Below are 26,009 nucleotides of genomic sequence, written 5' to 3'. Positions count from 1 at the left end.
TAAAGAAGTTTAGGAAATCTTTGCTTATTAGAAAGCCTTGATAATTATACTCAATTACTATTTTAAAAAACCCTCATTTATCACAATGGAATATGTTCACTAATAATCACATTATAATGCACAACATGCATGAAACAATTACTCGGGGCAAAGCCTCCTGCCAGTCGCCTTAGCTGCATGGTGTAATTAAATCCTCGCAGTTGTGGCAGAAGTGGCAGAACAAACCAGATTTGTGTCTTTCAAGTCTTTACTATATTTATTTTTTAATTAATTAATTAGTTAATTAATTATTACTTGACATACCCTATCGCTTATGAATCCTGGCTTATCAAAAGAATTTTTGTATTAGTGGAGGAAAGTGAGATTAAATTGATTGATTTTTGCCATCTAAAGCACAAGTCTTCCTTTGCTAGTCCCCCTTCCATGTAGTAACTTCAAATCGAAAAGTCATAGGATACTAGGGACCAGGGCCAAGGACAAGGTAACTGGGACTAGAGACATAAGTCATGAGAAAAGTGCTTGTTCATCAAAATCGAGGATCTAAGTTCAATCCTCAAAGCCCTTGTTTTAAAAAGCCACATATAATGGTGCACATTTAAAATCTCAGAGCTGGGGAGGTGAAGACAGACAGATCCCTGAAGCTCACTGAAGAATCAGCCTAACCTAATCAGCAAGCTCACCAAATGTAACTGTATCTTTAAAAAAAATGGATAGTGACTAGCTAAAAACTCCCAAGGTTGACCTATGGCCTCCATATCTCCTTCTGTATACACAGTATGAACATGTATCTCCACACACACGTGCACACACACATGCATACACATGTGCATCACACACACACACACACACACACACACACACACACACACACACAAAGAATTAATATAAGACATACCTGAGGTGCTCTATCTTGACCATAAACAAACATTTGTAGTTATATGAACTGGGTAAACCTACTGAACCTCCCTGATTTTGGGCATTTTGTCTTTCTTGAGAACCCAGAATTTTGCCTTTTTTGATGTTGTTCTGATTTTCTTGGAGCATCAGTGGGACAAATCAGAGCACTGTCCTGCAGAAACATAGCCATATGCCTGAAGGTTCTTTTCCTGAGCTTTGTGTCCTTTGGCATGGTAAACCACATAAGAGGCATGCACCCCAAGCTGGGCTAATCAGAGACTGTTTCTGAGGATGCAACGGGGTGATGTAAAATTGAAAATTAGTTGGAATTAGTTGTTTCCAGTTCATTGACTGACATTCATGTCACTGTCAGCTGTCTGTCCCAGTACTTTGTGAGATCTGAATTACAGTATATAGCTAAAATAACTAGCATTGTTCTATTGCCAATTGCTCAATAAATTTCCATATTATTTTTTTCTGTATTGTGTTCTGTATTATGATTACTAGGAAGCATATAGTCTATTCTGGTGAATGAGTTTTCCTTTTGAAAACATGAGTGTAGAACATGCTTTATTCCAGAACTTAGTATCTGTAATATTTGTGTTTAGCAAATCAGGTCAACTGCTTTGGATCTCTGGCTTGAGCTTCCATTAAGTCTTTTATGGTAACAAAGGCTTTCCCGTCTCAAAGTGACCAGGTACATAGACCACAACAAACAGCATAACCAGAGGCAGCTGTTGAGAACCTAACTCTGAGGGTTTCTGCTTGTACATGTGCTGTTTGTCTTCTTATAGATGATAGCTTTTAGTGTTGTTATTTATAGGTGAGTGTATGTTTAATAATTAAATGTTCTTTTTCTGAATATGCTGTTAGTTAGGTATCAACTTCTTTAACATCTTTATATACACTGTAAGTGTAGAATTTCAAGGTTAATACAGTTATATTGCTTGTATGTGTATATAAATATTCACACAAGAAGCCTCATGTAGCATTTGTCCATACCTTCTTTGTCTTAAAAGCAAGTGAAATAAGAAGATAAAGCTATAGCTAAAAGGGATTGGAAAGGATATATGGGACCTAGGGAACAAGGAAATTCTGACTTCTCTGCATCTGGATCCTTAATGGCTGCTATGCCATGGCTGCTTTGATTTGCTTCCTGTGACTTCAACGCATTCGAAAGACAAGAACAGTTCATAGTGCAGTAGATCACAGGACTGCTGGCCATCCGGGGCTGGGGAGGAGGGGAGCTTCCCACAGACCAGAAGGGACAAGTGTCAGATGAGGTGATAAGAGAGTCAGAGCCACAGCAATAACTGCTGGAGAGGGAGAAGTGTGGGTGCTTGGCTCTTCCTAAAAGCTTACATCCATCATAGACACTGCAAGTGAACTGAACTCAGCCTGAAGCTGAGGAAATAAAACACCAAACAGAGCAGAATACAAAGCCTCCGTTCATTCTCCACTGAACCAACCTCTCTTCTCAACAACTTTCCACTGCTCTTTGATATGAAGTGTAGATATAAAATAACAGATCACACCTTATGGCTCATTAGCAGACATCTCATTTCTGAACACCAGTTTCAAATTTATTTAGGCTTCTAAACCTTGGGTTGGGGTCTACTCTAAAAGACCTTCCACACTTTGTTTTCAATAAATCATCTCAGTTACAGACACAAAGATTGGGGATAGGGTATCTCTAGGTAGGCAGGAGCAGGAGTCCTCTTTGACTCAGGCACTACAACAAAACAAAATACAGTGAGACAAGGTAAAAATCCTCAACACAAAGTAGGACAAAAAAATCCAACAGAAGGAAAGGAATCCTAAAAGCAGGCAAAAAAGTCAGAGACACACCTACTCCCACAGTTAGGAGACCCACAAAAACATCAAGCTGATGTACTTTACAGTCTTCAAACTGAGAATAGTCATGCATACCTGTAATTTCAGAATTTGACAGGTAGGGGCAGGAAGATTCAAAGTTCAAAGGCATCCTTGGCTACATAAAGAATTTAAGGATAACCTCTTGTAGCCAACCAGGCAAGGCTTCTAGTGGCAGGACTAGATTGCATTTGGTTGAATTGTTGGACTATTCTCAGTTTGTCCTGTGTTGGGAATGGAACCCAGGATTTTGTGCATGCTGTGGAAAGACCCTACTAACTGAGTAATTCTTGCCAAGATTTTAAACCAAGAGCCTTAGAGACCTTAGGAAACAATAGCTTGTACAAGCACTCTAGACAACGATAGAAGACAGCATTGGGACTTTCCCTAAGGAAACTAATGAAGACTGTAAAGTACATCAGACACAGCTCTACCCAAAAGCAACTGCTGACCTGTGGAAATCAATGTTCCATATCTCTAATTAATTATAGCATGCTCATGCATTAGATCAGTCGGAACATTCACCATCTTCCTTTCCACTTCCCCAGCTCAACTGAATGCTGAGCTCAGATACTGAAAGTCCAAGCCTCAGGTGAAGGGAAGCAGTTTTGTGGAGTTTCATGTCCTCTTAGAAGCTGAGTCCTAGTTACTTCTCTAGACTGGACTCTGAATTAGTCTCTCTGGCCCTTTACTATATGCTAAAGTGCTATGCTACCACTCTGGTCACAATGAGTTCACCCATAATTCCTGGCTCTCATGCATGACTGAGAAGTATCTTTGGATCTCAAATTGTTCATGTGGCTCCTGAAGCCTTTTGAAGACCTAAAGAGCTGGATCACATACTCTTGGCTGCTTCTCACTGCTCTTATTATGAATTAGCTCCTGGGGAATTATATGTTAACTTTTTTTCTCACTGATGAACCAACTATCTGACAAAGTAACTTGAGGAAGGAAAGGTTTATCTTCCCACAGTTCAAGTTCACACTTCATTGTGGTGGAGAAGGTATGGTAGGAAGAACTTAAAAACAGTTGGTCACACTGAACCTGGAGTCCAAAAGCAGAGAATGGTGAGCATAGGTTCTCAGCTTACTTTCCTCTCTCTATCCAGTCAAGGATTCCCAGCCTATGAGATGTTGCTTCCCATACTTATGATGGGTCTTTCCACCTCAACTCAATCTAGAAACTCCCTCGTAGACATGTTCAGAAATTTGTCTTTTCAGTGATTCTAGATCTTGTCAAAGTGACTATCAATGTGAGCCATCACAGGTAGTTAAAAATGAAGATTTATGAACTCTGCTTTCCCTTGAACATCTCCAGGGACTCCTGTTTGTGGTTACCCTATGCAACCCACGTTTGTCTCACTGCACAGTGTGGTTTATGGGCCAATAGTGCTGGAGTAACCTTTACCGAGAAACTATTGAGCTGTACAGAATCTGGACCCTGATTGAACTACAGAGTCAGAATCACTGTTTTGACACAGTTCAAATAGTCAGGTCTCCCCTCATTACTTATTGAACTGGAGTAACTTGTGTGCCAGTGATATGATTCAGGTACTCAGATGACTACCTTATATTATTATGGGATAAAAGGTACCACTCTCAACGGTTTTAAAGTTAAAACAAGGAACTATCAAAAAATTTCTGGATTGCAGTAGATCTTTTCAGTTACCCAACAGGTATGTAGAGGATGCATAGTTGTTATCATACTTCCTCATGAGTGATTATATTAGAATGCTTGGATTTCTACCTAATATTGGAAGCTCACACTTGGGCCTGGTTCTGTGCATCACACTGTGGCTTGAGTAAATATCTCTCTCCTTCCTGGAAGAACACAAAGGACTCTTCCTTTAGCTGGAGGTTTGTTGACTGTCTCTCACGGGATGCTCCCTCTTCATAATTATAACCCAACTTTCCAGGTAGAATGTTTCTGTGAGTTACACTCAGATCTTCCCTGCTTCCCTCTTCCCTCCTTTTCACAGATCTTTTTTTTTTAACTCTTGTTTTCCTCAGGGTTACAGTAAAAGGCATGCTCATATACACAGCCATGCTAACAGACAAGCCTGAAGAGTTCTCCAGCGAACAACTGACATGCTTCCTTGGAGAATTTGGATGAGTCAATTTTGTTGAGTATCTAAAGAGACATTGTGACTAGAAGAAAAAAAAAAAGGCCTCAGAAATAAAACCTGAAGTGACAGGCCCAGCCATTCCTTAGGAAAAAAGTAAAAAATAAGGAGGAGGAAAAAAAAAACCTGTGGAGTTATTGGAAGCAACTACACAGGACCATGCACAAGCTGTACTTGTGCTTTGATGGTGTGATTGTAGCGAGTCAAATCCCTTGCTTATAGTTTTGAACTTCTGGTTCTCTGAGAGGAGAAAGATTCCTTATTTTATTATTTTAGCATTGTGTTATGAGGAGAGGATGACTGCCTTTGAGAATGATCATTGTTATTAAGGTTTCCCTTATAGATTTGGGGTTTTGTCAGGGAAGTCTTTTCAAGCAAGGCTGATACGAAAGATGAGATGGGGTCATAGAATGACATCATTGCAAGGGGATCTAGCTGTAGATTCTGGCCTTACTCACTTTCCTTTGGCTCCATCTAAAACAGCCCAAATGGTAAAATCACTCCTCAGTCACCAAGCAATTGCAGCAGTTGATAAGTAGCTATGGATGTGAGAAGGAAATATTTTATAAGAAATCCATGCTTTCTGTGTAGACTGGGCTGTGTCTTTCTGTGTAGTAGGGCTGATTTAGTAACTCATGTTTCCTGAGCAGTGCAAACATTTTGAGCTAACCCACACTAAGGAAAAAGATAGGACACCACAGTTTCTCCTCAAACTCCACCCATGCTATGGTTTGAATCTTCCAAAGGACTTTATGTTATACAGATGGTCTCCAGTTGTTTTGCTACTGAAAGGAATGATGGGTTGAATTAGAGTGTTCCCCATAGGATCATGTATTTGAACACTTGGTCCTCTGTTGGTGGCATTGTTTCAGAAGGTTTCAGAGGTGTGAGCTTGCTGAAGGAATTACTTCACTGGGAACAGACTTCACGTGTTTACAATAACAGGCTTCACACATTCACAGTCTCACCTCACATTTAATTTGGTCTCTCTGTTTCATGGTTGCAGTTGAGAGTATAGAGGTCTTTTGCTTTGTGTTTGGGCCAAGTCTGCCACTTGCTGTCATGACTGCTCACCATGATGAGGATTCTCTTCTCTTACCCTTCTATCCATATGGAACTGTTAGGCCAGATGTAAGTTGATTTGATCATGATATTTTATCTCAGGAACAGAAAAGTAACTAATACAGGAAGTGATGGCATTGAGAGGCAGGACCTGTTAGGAAGCCTAAAGGTCAATGGAGATTTTACACTGGAGGAGACAATAGAATCTAGCCACTTCCTTCATTCCACTTCCTTCTCTTTCTTTCTCTTTCACCTCTTGGTCATTAGGTGAGTGGTTTTGGTATAAGTGTGGATATGATTCCAAAGGGCACATGTTGCGATTTCTATGTCCTGTGTCTCAGAGTAAAGAACTGTACTAAAGACACATGAATAGAGAAGGAAATAACGATGAGAAACACTTCTGAGAATGGGGGTGGTCCAGAGAGGCCTGAAACTGGACTGAGACTCATGACCTTCTGGCCTGAGTATCATGGTCCTTTTATAGTCCATTCACTCAGCATCCACTCGTCCACTTTTAGGAATTATAGCCTTGTCCATGCTGTGTTTTGTTACATGTAGTCCAAATAGGGAGGAGATTCCTGACTTCCTCAATCTTAAATCTCCATGCCTTTTCCTCCATGCCCCATTCACTGCCACAGCTTTGTTCTTCCACCTTCTCCACACTATGACATCCTACTTCATCACAGGCTCCACAGCAACAGGGTCAGTCAGTCATAGATAGAAACCACTGGAACTATGAAGCAGATAAAACTTATCTCCTTACAAGCTGATCATCCAAACCATTTGTTATAACATTGATAAGCCACCTGATGCACCTCCTCATCACAGCTTCCTCTTCTCTGCCTATATAAATTATGTCCCACCCAGAACATAGCCTTTGATTCTAACATATGTAAATTTCAAATTCATAGAGCTTTATAAAGTGTACTGTGTTTTAGGAAACAAGCTATGGAGTCTTAAAGGAATGACTGTGGTTGTTTATCAGGTCCAGATAGGAGTTATCCATGGATAGAATCATCTCTGTGCCTTAGAAGATAGCCTTTGTCCTGGAAATGGGATACAGAATGATTTTTTTAGGCTTTGAGCTTCTCAGCACTTGAGCCCTCACTCAATGCCAGACTTGTTCCAAGGAGAGAGCTATGGTATATCCCTTTCCTTAGCAGCTTTGAAATCTTATTCATTGTCGTTTAATTTTTTATTATACTTATTTGTAAATGTAATTTTTATTTGCCAGATGTAATTGTCATCTCAGGTGCTTACTGTTGAGTAAGCTCACATTTACTATCTCTTTCTGAACTCTGGCTGGCTGATTCAATTCAGCTGCTCTGGCTCAAACTCCTCTCCAAGCTGACTTGCACTGAACTTCATGAACTAACTCAATTGCTCTACAAGCACTCAACTGAACTGACTTGAACTGACTCTGACTAAACTGTGACTGAACTGAATTCCACTGCATTGCCTGATCTCAACTCAGTTCCCTTGTGCTGCTCTTAAGTAGCCTCTCCTTCCTGTCTGTACTCATGAAAGTTGGGTCTCTAACTCATTCTGTCAAATCTTTCTCTGATTCACTACTTTGCCTGCCCCTCAATTAGACATCACTTTCAAACATGGCTACTTCTTTTCTCTAACTTTTCCTTCAATGTTAGAGATTAAAGGTGTGTACTAAGGGTATATCTGTATTCCAGCCAGAGGGATTAACGGTGTATAGTGTATTTGTGTTCCAGCCAGAAGACACAGGCCTGGGTCTTCGGATATGATTCCTTGCCAGAGTAGCCTTGTTGGTGGATTAAAATTTCTCTACATTTATGTATTGGGGGAGGGGGAAGGAGTGTGCCAAGGGATGAATGTGGAGGTCAGAGGTCAAACTTAAAGTCCTTCTCTACTCCCTATTTGAGTCCTTGAAACCAAAGCCAGCATGTCAGGTTCATCAGCAAGTACCTTTACTGAGCCATCTAGCTTGTCCTGTTGCTTTAGCTTTCTTGAGACAGGTCTCATATAGTCCATAGTAGCCTCAAACTCACTATGTGGATAAGGGTAGTCTGGAACTTCTGATATGTTTTTATTTTTAACGTTTTGTTGTTGTTTGCTTGTTTGTTTTTAAAGACAAAGTCTCACTCAGCTGCCTATCCATGCTGGAACTCACTGGATTTAACTCATCAGATTTACAGTGTTTCTGCTGCCTCAGCCTCCCACACACTGGGATTAAAGGTGTCAGCTAAAAAGCCCTGCATCTTTGCATTTTTAAAACTATACTACAGTAGTCCTTCCTCAAAGTAAGGTAATTTTTCTGTGGGAAGAATCATGCCCAGGCCAAGTACTGATACTTTGAATTCTAACTTCCTAGAATTTCCACATGATTGTCAGAAGGCAAAGTATAGAAGACAATATGAGTTTAGTGATCAGGAATTTTAAAGTCCAATTGCAATGTATTTTTTAGTATCTCTAGTGAGTTCACTCCTGTGTGTTTTGTGTCCATTATGTGGCTAAAAAACATCAAAAGTCAGAAAATTTCCCAACAAAGAAAGGGGAAGTGGGCACAAAGACCCACCCTCTACTAAGAAGCTCTCTTCAACTAATACATGCTGGGAGCAGCAAAGTCAGTCAGCCACACTGAAGGACAGGCTCTGGGCAACACAAATCAGACTCCATGTTTTTCATGATCTTTTGTTTTGGTTATTTTCTTTCATTCCTTTTTTGAGAGAGAGAGAGAGAGAGAGAATGAAATTTATACAGGTAGGGAGGTGGGGAGGACCTGGGAGGAGTTAGGAGAGAGAGGAAAAAAATGATCAAAGTATATTGTATGAAAAAATGTTCATTCAATAAATATAAAAAAGGAAGAAAACAGGAGAAAAAGAAAAACTCTGGAAAGAAGAAGGTTCAGGTTGAGGAATGCACCGGAGTTCAGAGGCAGCAGCTTCCTTTACTAAGTCTCTCACACCTGGGCTCCCAGGCACCAGCCCTGCAGGAGGCTTGGAGCATTAACCTGGGTACTCAGAACCCCTGAGGTGGGGAAAAACACTTGGGAAAACCTCTCTCCAGAACAGAAGTCTTATAAAATGCTACGATATCCATTGCTTCTGAAAATAGCAGAGTCGGGGTTCAGTATGTTGTAGAAGTGTGGAGGTCACAGGAGGAGCTCCCTCCAAGCACACCGGAGCTCTACAGAGGCATGCTACACTATCTTGCTGTCTTAGAGGCAGCTGCTCTTGCCTTTCAGAAAGTCTTGGGATCAGAAGTGCTGAGCACCAACCTAAGAGGTGGGTCAGCTTCCCTTCTCTTCTGGATGTATTGCCTTCTTTTACATAAACAAAAAGACTTGTGTAGTGTATATGTGGGTAAGATTAGGCAACATGAGCTGTCAGCTTCCTTTCCAGACACCCAGGAAGTCATTTGTAAGTTTTATAGAGGACAGCATTTTATATGATGTAAAATAAGGTAATAAAATAATATCAAGTTAAATTAAACCAGGCTGAACGTAACCCAGAGATACAAAGACCAGTAGTATTTGAGTGAGAAAATAGATGGGCAAAGAATAGGTTTCAAGCACAACCCAGATCACTCTGGACCCTTCTAATCTAATTAAAAACCTTTCAGCCTGGCTCTGTTGGTTTGGTTTTCCATGCTTTTCCACCCGAATGTTGTGGTTCTGGGAAGCCGGAGGGCCGTCTGATGCTCTGAGTGATAGGGACCTGCTAATGCAGTTCCTGGAAGGAATGATGGCTTTTCTCTGTGTGTAGTTTCTACTCCAGCCCACCTGAAACCACTCCCCATGCTTGTTATAGATCTTGGCTTAAAAGCCATTTCCCATCCCCTGAAGTGCAGCCATCACTCCTGGGACTGTTTATGTCTGAAATTTATGAGCGGATGCGTCTCCACATTGTATCTGGTGGAGACCTTAAGGTTGCATTTGTGAATCCTCTTTCATTAAAACAGAGACGTAAACGATGGTCATACATTGCAGGAAATCAAGCTGATCTTTCCCACAAAACTACCTTCATATTCTCTTCTTATCTGTGTTCAGATTTCTATAGTGGCAGCCGTAGTATCATTTTAACAGTTATAATTCTCAATCACATGTCTCTCGTTGCCACACACGCTTCCTAGTGATCACATGTTAATCTGTTGTATAATGTCCAGCACTACACATTTTACAATACATTGCCACAGGCAGACTGCATTTTGCTGTTTCTTCATTCATACATTCATAATAATTCATAATGCAAAAGCAATACAAAACCTGGCTACATGCTTGTGCGTTATGAATTATTTTCTCAGGAGAGAGGCTCTAGAATGGAGCCTCTGGGTTTCTCTGTCTGTTGTTTGTCACGTTAGTTGCTTTTCCCAAAAGGGTTGAGACGGATCCCGGCAGTGATAATACAATGCTGGCAATAATACAGTAGTAATGCCGTTCTCAGTGACTTTCTGATACTGTGTTTTTTGCTAATTCAGATAAAATAGTTCCTCCACTTTGCTTTAGTATGTGTTTCTTTGTTTCTGCATGTGAAGGCAGAAATTATTTCCCTATGTTAGCTCTTTGTATTTCCTTTTGTACCAATTATTAGAGTGACATATTTTATCATTTCTCCATGCCCTACATCCATCAGATTTTTAATGGGGTTTAGAAATCAGTTCAGCCAGTAAGGTGTCAGGGATCAACCTGACCCTGCTGTTATCCTCAGCAGGGTTTGGTAATGTTCTTCTTCACCCATTCTCAGACATCACCAAGGAGCTGTTGTTTGGTTTCTGCTTTAGCGTCTTCATGTGGTCCATATTCCATTACAATGTAGTGAAGGTCAGCAGCAGCAGCAACCCAAGTCAGTAACTCACAGTTAGCAGCCAACTAATCAGTCCATGTTATATAAGCAGGGTGTCCTCAGTAACAAGAGTCATCTTTACAGAAACAAACACTTGGGCTAGGGATGTTGCTCATTTGATAGACCGCCTCTTATGCATGAAGTCCTGGGTTTATCTGCAGCAATTCATAAACTGCACATAGTGGCACATACCTATAATCCCAGCACGAAGGAGGTAAAGGCAGGAGGATAAGATGTTCAAGATCATTCTCAGCTACTTTTAAGAAAAGCAAGCATACTATTTACTTTCATAAGATACTGGTATCCATCACAATCACATTTTATGGCTATTTATTTGCTTTACCTTCTTAGCAAAAGAGAAAAAATAGTGTGTGTGTTTATGATTATCTTTCTTGAAATTAGGGTTTTATTAATCTTATTTTACACTTCTGAGCCTGGAACAGCAAGCAAACTCCAAGGAGGTTCTACTATCTTCAAAAGCAACTGCAGCAAGTTCTCCTGAGTCTGGAGGATTCTCTGTTGGACTCTGCTGAAAAGGCTCACTGGAGTCTGAGAGGAGAGGAGCCAGAGCCTGCAGGCTGCCACCTCACTCTCTGAGAGTCACAACTCTGTTGTTACATAACTTCCCTCTATATCCTAAAAAAAGCTGTTCCCTTGATAAAACATGCCCTTCTGTACTCTGTCCTCACAAAGTCTTTCCTACAGACCAAAGGCTGTGATTGCCATGGTTACACAATGCTAGTAAGTAAGCAAGGGGACACTGGGTCCTCAGCTCATGCTACCCTAAGTCTTATCAAGCCATAATCAGGATGATCTTCAGACACTGTGACTTTTGTCACCTGTTCCTTTCCCAAGAGCTCACTGCCCTTCTAGGTTAAGTACTGAGCAGTGTGAACATAGGGTGAACTGGAAATGGAGGCAGAGCTGTGGAGCATAACTGGGGGTGCTCCCACCTTGCACATCAGGAAGGCAATTGAGTCCAGAGTTCATCATCCTAGAGGCCTAGTGCTGTTCCCCAGGAATGAAGTGCTTTAAATTCTTTCAGGAATAGATGCAGTGGGCACCAGTATGGTGCTGCTTTTCCTGGGAGTCTTAACCAAGAGTTTTAGGCAGAATTTAATGGACATGTTAACATGGTTCATCTTCAGGCTCCTTACCTTAGACCCTCTTCCTTTTATACACTGAATGTTTGTAACTATTATCCATTGCTAAGACTAAAAGTAGCATAAAGAAGAAAGGGTTGATTCTGGCTCAGAGTTTGAAGGTGTAGTCCATCAGAGTGGGAAGGGCATGGCAGCAGGATCCACTGCAGCTGGCCACACTGCATTCACATGAGAGAGAAGAATGCTGGTTCCCAGCTAGCTTCCTCCTATTCATTCAACCCTAGCTCAGGCTGTGGTGCTCACTTCAGGGTATGTCCCCTCCTTCTTTAGGCTTCTCTGGAAACATCAGCACAGATATACCCAGCGTTCTATTTTACAAATGATTCCAAATCCGATCAGGCTGACAGTGAAGATTCACGCAAACAAAGAGAAGCATTATTTTTCATGGAAAAATGTTCCCTTCCTACATTTATGTTACTTCAACTCAAAGTGTGGCATTTAGCCTTATCATGTCTGAGCTAAAAATTATCAGACACTGAGATCTCCTGCCTCAACTCTTTCCTGGATTCTGATGCTTCATACCAAACCTTTCCTTCCCTGGGCCCATCTCTTCAGCCTATTCTCAGACAATTGACTACCTGGTCCCATGCATGGAATCAAGACTCTGACTAGATAGTAGACCATACCATTCTAATTGTCTGTATTGATTGTTTATCTCATTGCTGTAACCAAACACCTGACAGGATGCAACAGGAAGGAATGATTTATTCTGGCTCACAGTTTAAGAAATCAGTCCATCGTGGCAGGGAAGACTGGGCAGAGGAATAAGGTAGCTGATCACTTTGAACCAACAATTGGGAAGATGTGAGGCTGAGACATAAAATCTCAAGGCCTGCCTCCAGTGACTCACTTCCTTTAAGAATGCTAAACCACCTTCTATGGAGCCACAACCAGCAACATTTGGACCACCAGGAAAGGATCAAGTGTTCAAATACAGGAGCCTAGAGAGGGTATTTCACATTCAAATGACACATTGATTTGATATGATTGTTTAATGCAAGGTCATGAATCTCAATATTTTAGAAAAGTGGTGGGGTGGAGGGGGAGGAGGAGGAGGAGGAGTAAGAAGAGGAACTACCCTTCTGTCTTATCAAACCCCTGCCATTCTCTTAGTACTGCCTGCTCAGCTGGCAGTAAGGGTAGCTGATTATTACACACACATACACACAACACACACACACAGAAAGAGAGAAAGAGAAAGACAAAGAGACTTGTAAGTTGTAATTGTATGGACACAAAGAAAAATCTTCAGAAATTCATTGTTTGGGCATACAATAAAATAATTCATATTAAAAAGCAAAACATACAAAATTAGACATATTTCAAATGCTTAAGCCATAAGGTATTGAGACTGGGGACAGCTTCTAATGCTCAGCTTGAGGACCAAGGTCAGAGGATCTGCGTTTTAGGAAAAGCTCTGTAACATCTGCAGGCATCCTTCTGCTTATCTTCTACACAAGAAAGAAAATATGGATAGGAATAATAGGCAATATTGTCCTTGGCACCAGGCAGTTCTCAGTTTCTGTTCTGACTGTGGTTCTGTCGTATTTAGTGTGTAGCTTTCCTTGGTCCGGTACTTTTACCACTTCTACTTTCCATCTCAAGCTTCAACTTTCTTTATCTGTAAAATAGAAGCAACATGGACTGGGCAGAGGCAAGGATAGCTCAATTGGCAAAGTGTTTACCTTGCAAGCCTGAAGGCTGGAGTTGGATCTTCCAATCCCACGTAAAATGTTGAACGTGGAGTGTGCAATTATAATCACAAGACTGGGAATCTGTAGACACAACCTGTCCTTGTTAGCAAGCTCCAGATCCCAGTAGGAGACTTTGTCTTAACAATAAGGAATATTTTGAGTTCAAAACCAGTCTGGATTGCATAGCAAGACCTTGTCTCAATAATATGTATATGTGTAACAGACCATTCTGCCCCACGTTTGGGGGTCACTTTGTCCCGGCCTGAGCTGCTGCTCCAGTCTGCTGGTCAGGGTCTAGCAAGAGAGAGTGGGGATGGAAGGGCAAGAGACTCGACGAATGGAGACAAGACAGAGAGTCCGTTCAAGTTCCCTTTTATTGAAAGGAAATCCTTTTATTGAAAGGAAAATATATAAGCACAAGCAGGGGAACACAGCTGAAGACACTTTACCACATGCACCTTGCAGCTGGGGACATTAAACAACAAAATAAGATATGTAAGAAAAACAAGATGTTTATCAGAATGTGCTCAGCTGTTGTAGGCTGTTGAAGACAAGTCTTTTGTCAGGGTATATGGCCTGAGATGGCTGCAAAGATGATAGCTGCTTTCTGTGCAGAGTCGGCTCCTAACAAATATATGTATGGTATACGGTATAAGTATATGTATATGATATATATGTTTATACACATGTATATATATGTATATATGTGTACATATATTTACATATTAATATTATACATTTAATATATATTAAATAGTTTAATGGAATTCAGAATGTCTTTCTTTTTCAATCTATTTGTGAACCCAGAAGTATAGAAAAAATATAAAAGTTTCTAGTGTTGGAAGCTGATGAAGCCCTGAGTAAATGTGTTTTGCTAACATGAGCATGGTCGTGTCAAGAATCCAATGACCCATGGGACTAGTAAGGACTTCCTTCCCTGGGTCAGGCTCAGAAGAATGACAAAGCTTTCCTCTTGTCCCAATATGTCTTGTTATGAATGACTGACTTTTATCTAAAACCAGTGTATGCAGAAACTATCAACCACAGCTTTCTCCTCCCAAGTGGCTATAACCTGGAACTGCCCCCTTCAGAAGCCTTCTACTGAGATTTGCTACATTCCTCCCCTTCCCTATTGCATATAATAAACATACCTTATTGCTCAGTGAAAAATGGACTGAGTTTCTGAATTACTGGTGCATCCCCATCAGGTTGCACATCACACTTAATCCCAGAGTTTCTCTATATGTATCTGTGTCTTTCCTTCCTTCATTCTCTTGTAGCCCCAAGCAGGATCAATCCCTAAGCTATGCAGGTCAAGGCATTCTATTTATGGCTACACATTTGATTTCTACTCATTTCCCTTAAATGATGGGCAGTATCTTTTACCTAAATAGCTAAATCAACCTTCCCACTCTGCCTCCAAACAAGTACCCTTTGGGGAAGGAGGGAAACTGCACATTTCTCAGTGTTGTTCCCCAAATGAGCTCTGTCAGATGCAGAATCCACCTTTCTGATGATGACCTTGCCCAGTGAAAATTAAAGACTCATTCATCTAGAGACAGCCAAATATAAAACTACACTTGTAAAATAACACCTGCCAAGTTACTGCCCTTCAGCCTCTTGGCAAACAGTAAGCTGATGAACTCAGAACAGTTAGAAATTCAGGCTTTCGGAAGCCATCATCCAAGGTGGTACATGGATCTTTTTGAAGGGAACTTCCTGCTGGATTCTTTTGCTGTGGTTTCCTTCCCACCCACCTGAAGCTCATGAAAGCAAAGAACACATCTATCATGCAAAGTGTCTGAAACAACTGGAATGCAACCAAAGTTGAATGCTAGGAAAGCTCACAACAGACACTGCATAGACCTGGGAGATGACTCATTAATATCTGGCACTGGTTCACGGAGGGTCAGAGACAAATCTCATACTCACAGCCTCTGTGCCAAGTCCTGATAGCAGGGTGTTCACTGACATCCTTCAGCAGCCTCACCAACCTGACTAGCCAAAGGTTCCAGCCAGCAAGGACAGTATGTCCTTCCCTATGTTGCTTTGTCAAGACTCAGAGTGGAGACCACTAGAAATGCTTAGCTAATTAAACAAAAACTTAATAAATATCTGTGGAGAGGGTGGGTCATGTCTGTATATAGGTGACCTGTTCTATGTGCTTGTGCATGTATGTGATTGTGAACTTTGGCTATTGCCCCTCTTTTTCTAGATAAAGCCTAGACATAGCTAAGCTGAGCTGACCAGTGAACCCAGGGATCCTCCTGTGTCCAAGTACTCACCACTGGGGTTACAGCTATATACCTTATGTCTGGTTTTGTTTGTCTATCTGTTTGTTTGCTTGTTTGTTTTTTACAAGAGTGCTAGGGATTTGAACTCACGTCATGCTTATGTGGTAAATACTTTAATGACTAAGTCTTCTCTACAGCCTCACTTAGCTCATTTTTAGCTATCTTCTCCTTAAACTATATATACTCTATATTTCCTATATGATATATAGGACCCTGGAAACACAGAATAGAGGTCTCAGTCTCCTCTCCATCCTTGAAAACCTTATGATCTTCACCACCTATGGTGTCATCTATAGCCTCATGTACTTGCTGGTTTTGTGTACCGACTTGACACAAGCTGGAGTTATGAGAGAAAGGAGCTTCAGTTGAAGAAATGCCTCCATGAGATCCAGCTGTAAGGCATTTTCTCAATTAGTGATCAAGGGGAGAGGACCCAGCCCATTGTGGGTGGTGCATCACTGGGCTTGTGATCCTGGGTTCTATAAGACACCAAGCTGAGCAAGCCAGGGGGAGTAAGCCAGTAAGCAACATTCCTTCATGGCCTCTGCATCAGCTCTTGCTTCCAGGTTCCCGCCCTGTGTGAGGTCCTGTTCTGACTTCCTTTGATGATGAACAGTAGTGTGGAAGTGTGGGCTGAATAAATCCTTTCCTCCCTAACTTGCTTCTTGGTGATGATGTTTTGTGCAGGAATAGAACATCCCATTAAAGTTTGACAACTTTGTTGAAAGAAATCTACCTTTGTTGAAAGAATATTCATCTACCTCAAGGCCTAGTGGGTTAGTTTTTGTCCCCTCCCCCACAATGCATAAACTTCCTTATCCTAATATATCAAATGATAATTGTCTTGGTGTGGTTTTTGTTTTGTTTCTGAGATAAGATCTTACTCTGTGTCCCTAGCTGAACTGGAATTCACTATATAGAAGGACAACGAAGCCTGAAACTCAGAGGTAACTATCTGCCTCTGCCTCCGGAGTCCTATGACTAAAGCCGTGAGCCACCACGCCCAGCCCCAATGCTGTTTGTTCTTTAAAAGAACAAAAATGACTTCTTTGTCTAGCTGTCAAGATGACAGACAACCTTCGTGTGCCAAGAATGCTTCACATAGTCTCTGACAGGGGCTTGATCCTCTAAGTGTTCCTTCCAAACTCCCAGGTGCGTAGGACTCTGCCTTAGTAGTTTTTGTCTCTTCTGCCATTGGCAATGTGGATAGTATTTGAAATCTCCGAAGGAATTTATATAAAGTTCCCTTTTATTCCTAAAGTTGAATTTTTGTTTCTTTTGGTCCCTGGAGTCTCTGAAATCAGGGCACATCCTATGGGCCCTTCCTGGCATCTTTTCCACTTTTAACTTAAGGAAGAGCTTTAGGACACCTTGATATTGAGACAATCCATTAAATAAAAGCAGGAAAGGAGGAAGGAAAGGTATTGCCCTGGTTAACACAAGGGCTCTTGGATTGCTCCTTTTTATCCCCTGTCTGTTCCTCTACTTCAAGACTAAGAAAGTTAAAAAGGTCATCTTAAATCACCAATCCTCTCCTGTTAGCAATCCACATTAACCCTTCATAGTCATTCCATTTTACCTCCAGTTGTTTGGAGGCAAGTCTGATTTTAAAAGCCCACTGCCCATCAAGGGCAATTAATAGCAAAGAGATGACAACCCGTTATAAAACAGCTGACAAAGTAACTGGGGGAGAGACCTGGGTCCTTGCTCAGAGTCCTGACCATGAAGCATATGCCCTGAGCAGCTGATGTGCTTGTACACGAAGAATGAACAAACTTTTGCCACCCAGGATCACTCCATGGAAAATCATACCAACCAATCCCACCTTAGATTAACATTGAGCCCTAGACTAGGAGATCAATCAAATTTTAGAACCTGAACATCTCTACCAATGAAGAGGAAAGGGTAAATGTATCTGGGAAGTCTCCATGGACAGACACATATCTTCAGAACCTAACAGGTGCCTGTTAGATGAATGAATATGTCTCATTCGTTGCCATGATCAGGAACAGTCAGAAGACCTGACATGAGTGGACAAGGTCACTTTGTTCATGTTAGAGGAGATACTGCCTAAAAACAGGGTCATGGGGGCTCTTTTCCTCCTTCTCAATCAGTTTTTCTTCCTGTGCTGTACACATACAATTTAACATGTGCAGAGAAAAGAGGGCAACTATCTCTAATTGTCTGAAAATGGCATAGTGTTTGTACTCCCCAGCACCTCTTGGCCCAGGTAGAAATTGCTTTCCTGATTAGTATGTTCATGGTCTATTCTGTAGGTCGAACTTCTTTCTCTGATCATACTGAGATGCGCACTATTCAGGAAGCTGGATGCTAAAATGACAGAAGTCATCTTTTTATACAATTGCTCTGACCCAGGATGGGCTGGAACAGTAGAGCAATAATAAGAGAGACAAAACCAGGAAATCTTGGGCTACATATCTTGGGGGTTCTGCCTCCCATCTTGGAGGTTCAGCTTCAGTGGCACTCTGGGAGTTGTACTACAGAATAATGGGCTCCCCACAATGCCTGTGCTGCCCATCTTACCTCCTGAAGTGCCTCCTGGTCCCAAAGGCACACATTACATTGGTGGGTCTGGGGTGAGCTCATCCTAAGGGTGCCGTGGGTAATTTTCCCAGAACTCTCTTGCCGAGGCTCAAGATTTTTCTATAAAATAAATGGTGAGGAAAAATGAGGTCCATCAAAAAGTGTGGAACACTCACTGTGACCATTAACTGACAGGATCTAGAATCATCTAGGAGATACACCTCTGGATGTGTCTTGTCTGTGAGGAGATTTCTAGACCAGGTTAATTGGAGTAGAATAATCACCCCTAATTATGAGTGGCATAACTCCAAAGATTAAGTCCCAGACTGAATGGGAAAAAAAAAAAGTGAACTGAGCCTCAGCATCTCCCTCTGCTTCCTGACCAGGTGTGGACACCACCTGACCAGTTGCCTCAAGTTCCTGACACCATGCCTTCCAAACATACTTCACTAAACTCCAAAATTTAGCAAAAATAAGCCTTTCCCCCTTATGTTGCTTTTATCAGAGCAATAATAAAAGTAACACATATGACATGTTCACCCATACAACAACCAAGGCCACCAAGAGGTTTGGGCTACTCAAAACCCTTTACTACATAAAATGGCATTTCATTTCTGTGATGTACCATGCTGAGCCTTTACGGAGAAATTTGTCTTAGAACTTGACCCCGATTCCTAAGTAAACCCCCAAGCTGAGGGTCCACAGAGCAGGGTCAAAGGTGATTCAAGTGTGTCCAAATAATTTCCAGTCTCTCTGGTTTGATCTCCAGTGTTTCTCGGCTGCAGAAAGCGTGATGTTCAATGTAGAACTATTACGGCTCATGCAAGAGATTGAGAGGTGGGATGTGCTAAGGGTTTTAACCACTGGGAATATTCTTTAAGATATCCTTGGGCACCTCTCTTTTGTTCTCAGATATAGAGTGCATATTTAGGCTCTGCCATACATTTTCCATCATTCCCTGCCTTGCACAGGCCCCAGACTAGGGACCAACCAGTGAAGCACTGAACCTCTAAAAATGTGAGTCAAACCAAACATCTCGTCTTTATAAGGTGATTGTCTGAGGTGTATGTGGAAGTGAACTAACACACCAGCTAACAGATGAAACATGGGAGCTCTTTAAGTGGTTGGAAATTACTTGTATAAATAAAGCAAATGGTGGGCCTTGCTTCATAGCGGGAGCACATGCCTCTGTCTGCCTATGTACTCACCGTGGTGCTGAACAGTAGATTGTGCTTAGGGCCTCTGCTTTGACAGCTTTTCAATGACTCATGAAGCTTCTTGAGAAAAAATGAAAAGCTGTAGCCCTAACCTCAGAGTATATAAACAGAACTCCTAACTGTAAGTGCCCTTGAAGACGTAGAAGAGGGTATGGAGGAAGGCAGAAAGAGGATGACGAGAGTATTCTTAAAAGGTATAATTCCTTTGGGGAGAGTTGATGTGTCTATCTATGGATGGTAGACAGGTGTGGGAAGAAGGGTCACTGTAACAGCTAAAACCCTACTCTCTTCAGAGTGAATAACTCTTCTCATCCATTCCTTGCTGGCAATTAATGATACACCACCACACAGCAGACCCTTACTACTGGAGCTATAGCCATCACTGGCCAGTGTTTAAGTTCCCACGTGTTATTGTCCTTATTCCTTACAACATAGAAGTTCTCTGAGCAACAATGAAATTGTTTTTTGTTTTTTTTTAAAATAGAGTATATTTTATTAATTCTTTAATGCATATAAACAAGGTGTACTGGCTGGGTTTGTGTGTCAACTTGACACAAGCTGGAGTTATCACAGAGAAAGGGGCCTCCCTTGAGGAAATGCCTCCATGAGATCCAGTTGTAAGGCATTTCCTCAATTAATGATCAAGGGGAGAGGACCCAGCCCATTGTGGGTGGTGTATCACTGGGCTTGTGATCCTGGGTTCTATAAGACACCAAGCTGAGCAAGCCAGGGGGAGTAAGCAGTAAGCAGCATTCCTCCATGGCCTCTACATTAGCTCCTGCCTCCAGGTTCCTGTTCTGTGTGAGTTCCTGTCCTGACTTACTTCAGTGATGAAGAGTGATGTGGAAGTGTAAGCTGAATAAATCCTTTTCTCCCCAACTTGGTGATGATGTTTTCTGCAAGAATAGAAACTCTGACTAAGACACAAGGTATCTTGATCATATCCAATATCTCTCCAAATTTTCCTCTCACTCCCACTAGGCACCCCCAGCACACCCCCTTACATGCCTCACCCCATGATCATAAACCACTGAATCTAATTAGTGCTGCCTGCTGTAATGTCTACTGATCTTCTTGGCTTGACCTTGTACAGACCACCATAACTGCAGTGAGTTCATGAGTACAGTGGCAGAGGTGTGCCTAGAAGGCCACACATCACAGCAGTCATCCCCACCCTCCAGCTCTTACAGTCCTGTCCTCTTCCACAATGCCCCCAAGTCTTAGAACAGTTGTGGGTTGGACAGTGGTGCTGAGGATGACAGAAACGTTCTATTCAAGGCTGAGCATTCAATAGCCTTGATTCTCAGCACTTTGACCAATTTTGAGTCTCTGTATCAATTACTGACTAGTATAGATAGAAGCTTCTCTGGCCAACGTTGAAGATACAAATAATTATGAGTATAAACAAATCTTTAGAAAGTAGTTTGGCATGTCTGTTTGAAAACACAGCACAGTAGTAGGTCCCTGCCTAGGGCATATGACCTTGAGCCATGGGCTTTTGACCAGGTTTACAGCTTCAAGCTTAAGCAGTTGCTTACCCCCACCCCCAAAACTATGTACCACAATTGTACCAGTGGATATATCTTGCCAGGCAGATTTTTACTGTAGTAGGCATCATGCATTACTAGGTAATACCTTAATAGTTTTCTCCTCCAGTGTCCTGCATACCACCTTCTGACACTGTGAAAGTTAACCAATGGGGAGTAAATTTTGTGGCTAGTTCTAGCTGTGTTGTGTCTTCAGCAAATATGTTTCCCTGTTTAGTTCTGGTGAGCAACAAGGGGCTGTGTTGTTTTGGCAGCCTCTGTGGCCTCCCTGAGCAATAATTCAGAGAGAAGTTTCTGATGCCAGGAACTGAGATTTTCATTTAACAACCCATATCTTCTGGGAGAAGCAATGTCCACCCATTCAGGGACCAGTACCTGTGTTCAAACAAGATATATATGTGTATGTATATATGTGTATATGTGTATATATGTATATATGTATATCTATCTTGTTTGTTATGTATATTCTTGATTAGTTTACAAATCAGTTGGTTTCTGTAAAGGTTTTCCCATACATACTTAGTTTTAGCTAATCCAGGTCCATTCCCTCCTATCCTATGTTCCCCTATCCCCAACCTTTCTTAAATTTTAAGACTCAAGAAATTGAGCCTTAATATTGGCGCATGAGTTCATCTAGGCACTTCTGTGTACAGATGCAGATACATCTGTGAGTGTATAGGACAGAGGTCACTGTCAGATATCCTCCTAAACTACTCTTCAGACTAATTTTTGATACAAGGTCTCTCAATGAACCTGGAGCTTGCTGGTCCAGATAGACTGTCTGATCAGTGAGTTGCAGGAATCTCCCTTCCTCTTTGTTCTCCTCCTCCTCCTCCTCCTCCTCCTCCTCCTCCTCCTCCTCCTCCTCCTCCTCCTCCTCTTCTTCTTCCTTCTTCTCTTCTTCCTCCTCTTCCTCCTTCTCCTCAGCACTGGAACTATAAGACTGAACTACAATATTCCCAGAATTCTATTCTCCTGCCAAGTCACCATTCAATGTTTCCAGAATCATGCCAACAAGAAAGGGGCAACTAAAAATTACACTCCATATCTAACGTGATCTTCCAGCACAAAGGAAGGGTCAGAGATCTTATTGGTCTTCTCCAGAGCTCTGAGGGTAGGAAAACCAGTCGCTGAATAAATCAATACTGATTATTTAGTGAAAACTGTGGTACTTTCATGAATATGATGGATGTAGACCTTATGCTTGCCTCCAGAGAGTGGGGCAGAGGGTTGCCAGATCACAAAAGTGGTGTCTTGACTGTGAGGACTGTGCAGAAACTGCCCAGAGTATTATGGGGATGTGGGGGTATGCAGTGTGGGGGATGAGGTTATGTAATATGTGTAGGGGTGTATATAATGTGTATGTGTGGGATATGCAGTATTGGGGTATGTAATGTGGTGGGGTATGTAATGTATGTGTGGAGTATGCAATGTGCAGCTGTGGGGGGGAGTATGAAATGTGTGTATGGGTTATGTAATGTGTGTCTGAGGGGTTATATAATGTGTATGTGCAGCTGTGTGGGGGGAAAGTATACAATCTGTGTGTGTGTGTGTGTATGTAATGACCCCCCATAGATTCATATGTCAAGGGCAGTGTTAGTTACTTAGCTTATAGCTAAAAACAAAATACCTGACAAGAGCATCTTAGGAGGGAATGGTTAGTTTGTTGTTGTTGTTTTTGTTGTTTTCTGGCTTACAGTTCGAGGATACAGTTCATCATGCCTTCCCATACATGATGGTAGTAGCATGTAACAACTCCTAACATGTGACAACTTCTCACATCGCATCCACAGTCAGAAAACATGGAGAAATATATCCTGGTGGTCAGCTTGCTTTCTCCTGTTTATTCAGTCTAAGACTCAAGCCCATAGGATGTTGCCCACATTTAGGGTTTAGGATAGGTATTCCTATTTCATTTAAACTAATCTAGATAATCTCTCAATGATATACTGATGGTTTGTTTCCATGGTGATTATAAAGCCCATCAAGTCTGCTGTAAAGATTAAACATCTCAGAGACTCACTTGGATTTTGCCAATAGTAAAGGTATCCAACTGCCCTAGTATTCCTAGAAACTGAGACTTAAAGGTTGAGAAGGGGTCAAGCAAAGAGAGGGTGGAGAATGATGGAGAATCATAAGTATGTCAATGGTGTGGCCCTGAACTAGAAGAGAACTTGTTACCCCAAAATAAGAGAAACTTGGCTAATGTGAATGATGGAATGATGGCTACCAGGGAGCAAACAGAGTCACTGATGCAGGATGATCATGGGTGTGTGTTTGCTGGAGATTTTACCATCTAGCCTTCATCCATTTCTACTCAGGGACATTGCCCACCATGCATGAAATCTGTCATTTACACATCAATATTTTCCTGTTAAGAATAAAGAATGAACAGAAGAGACCCTCTATCCAAACCTGCCATCAGCCACATAGTCATAGGACCCAAGTTCAATCAGTCATCTTTGGATCTCAAATCAAGAGCAAATAATGTAAAATCAAAGGATGTATTTATTTACTCATTCCTTGGAGCAGTGGTATCCTGCAACATTAGACAGTGGCAGTAGTCTGAGTTGGTGCTCAGATTGTTTTTTACACTCTTCAGATTGTGTCTGTCCTTGTTCAAGGATTCTGTGAGATACATATATTTTTTCAAAGAGCTCCCTTTCTGTTTAAGAACATTGAAGCTACTCAAAGGCCAGATAGTTACATCAGTAAAGTATGTACAGAAAGGCCAAGTTTGTTTTCCAGAGCCCACATGAAAAAGACCAGCATCTTCATTGTACCAGAAGAATCCATTCACGCTTCCAAAGTATGGACAAAACCAACAATCTTACCCAGCTATGATGTCTATGAAACACAATAATCACCAGCATTGCACAATGACCCCTAGGGTGCTGTAATGGCACACATACTTTGGTGGCAACCAACAGCTCTATAGTTGGATTAAAACTTGTTCAACAGAAATAAATCTTGCCTGGTACAGGCAACTAAGGAATTCTGAGAGAAGGAGAAATATTCTTCCTCAGGGACAAGCACAGCAATTAGTTTTTCAACATCAAATAGTCACCCCTGAAAACATACAAACAATTAACATTATACAGACTGAGAAGGTTGTATCATGTACCAAGAAAATAAAGGAAAGGGGAATATGTGTGCATGTGTGTTTGGAGGCCAGAAGATAATGTCATATGTGTTCTGTGATTACTCAACACCTTATTTTTTAAACATATATTTATTTACTTATTAGTAAATTATGTACCAATGTGTATATGTGTATGTGCATATGTGTATATGTGTGTGTACCAATGTGTATATATGTAACAACAACTAATGAAAAAGTGAGCAATGAATTTGAAAGACAGTAAAGATGGTATAAAGGAGGGTTTGGAGGGAGAAAAAAAGGAGGGAAGAATGATGTAATTACATTAAAAATCTCAAAAAATAAAAGAAATCATCTTTAAAAGTATTGAGAGAGAGAAATAGTCTTTTGGAGTTTGGAGATTTAAAAGCTCAGATAATTAAATAAGATATGTGGACTTTAAAAAGTACCAGCATAATAGCATGTACTTATAATCCTAGCACTGGAATGGTAGAGATAAGTGGATCTTTGGGGCTACCTGGCCAGTCCAGCTATAGGCTCCATCTCAAAAAGAAGGTAGAAGGGCTAGATCATTTTTCTGTCACTAAAGTGCTTGTTCAACAAGGAAGACTGGAGTTTGGTCCAGTACTGTGCAAAAGCTGTGTTCAGTGGCACATACCTATTATTGAAGCACTAGAGAGGTAGAGATAGGAGGATCAGTGGAGTGTGCTGACTGGCCAGCCTAGCTGAATTGGTGAGTTCTAGGTTCAGTGAGGGACTGTCTCAAAAATAAGTTGTGGTGGTAAGGTGGCTCAGTGGGTGAAGGTACACGTGATCATTCAGACACCCTGAGTTCCATCCTCAGAACGGCACAGTAGAAGGAGATATAGAACTGACTCCCACAAGTTGTCCTCTGATCTCTACATGTGAGCTTTGGCACACATCCATACACTCACACTAATAAGTAAATAAATATGTTTTTAAAATATGGTGTCCAGTAATAAAAAAAACACACATGACATTATTCTTTGACCTCCAAACAGACATGCATACACATTCCCCTTCCCCTACATACATATGAACTGGACACATGATCCCTTTCCTTCTCCTTCTTCCTCTCTTTTTCCTGTGGTTGAATAGAAATGGTCCCATGGACTCATATGTATGAATGTTTGGCCCGTAGGGAGTGGCACTATTCGGAGGTGTGGTCTTGTTGGAGTAGGCCTTCTTGGAGGAAGTGTGTCACTGTGGGGGTGGGCTTTAAGGTCTCAGATGCTTATGCCCAGGCTCAGTGGCAAAGAGTTTTTTTCTTGCTAACTGAGGATCAAGATGTAGAACTCTCACATTCCACTCCAGGACTATGGCTGCCTTTATGCTACCATGCCTCCTGCCAGGATGATAATGGATCTCTGAAACTGTAAGCCAGTCTCAATTAAATGTTTTCCTTTATAAGAATTGTCATGGCCATGGTGTCTCTTCACAGCAATAGAAAACCTAACTAAGACATCCTTTTTTCAGGTTTCATTAACTCAAAATGCAGACACAGGCATGTTGGCTATCAACGGAAGAACATCAGAATCCATGACAGGCTCTGCCCAGGGTGTAATAGGAGTTTGAATTTGAGCTTCAATGAAAGTCCTTTCTAGCTTTCAAATTACTTCCCCATTACCTTAGTTAAGTCTATTGCTGTGATAAACAACATAA

This window comes from Grammomys surdaster, unplaced genomic scaffold (assembly GCF_004785775.1).
Source record: "Grammomys surdaster isolate TR1022 unplaced genomic scaffold, NIH_TR_1.0 181, whole genome shotgun sequence".
Taxonomy (NCBI): Eukaryota; Metazoa; Chordata; class Mammalia; order Rodentia; family Muridae; genus Grammomys; species Grammomys surdaster.
Note: the sequence above shows the minus strand (reverse complement) of the source record.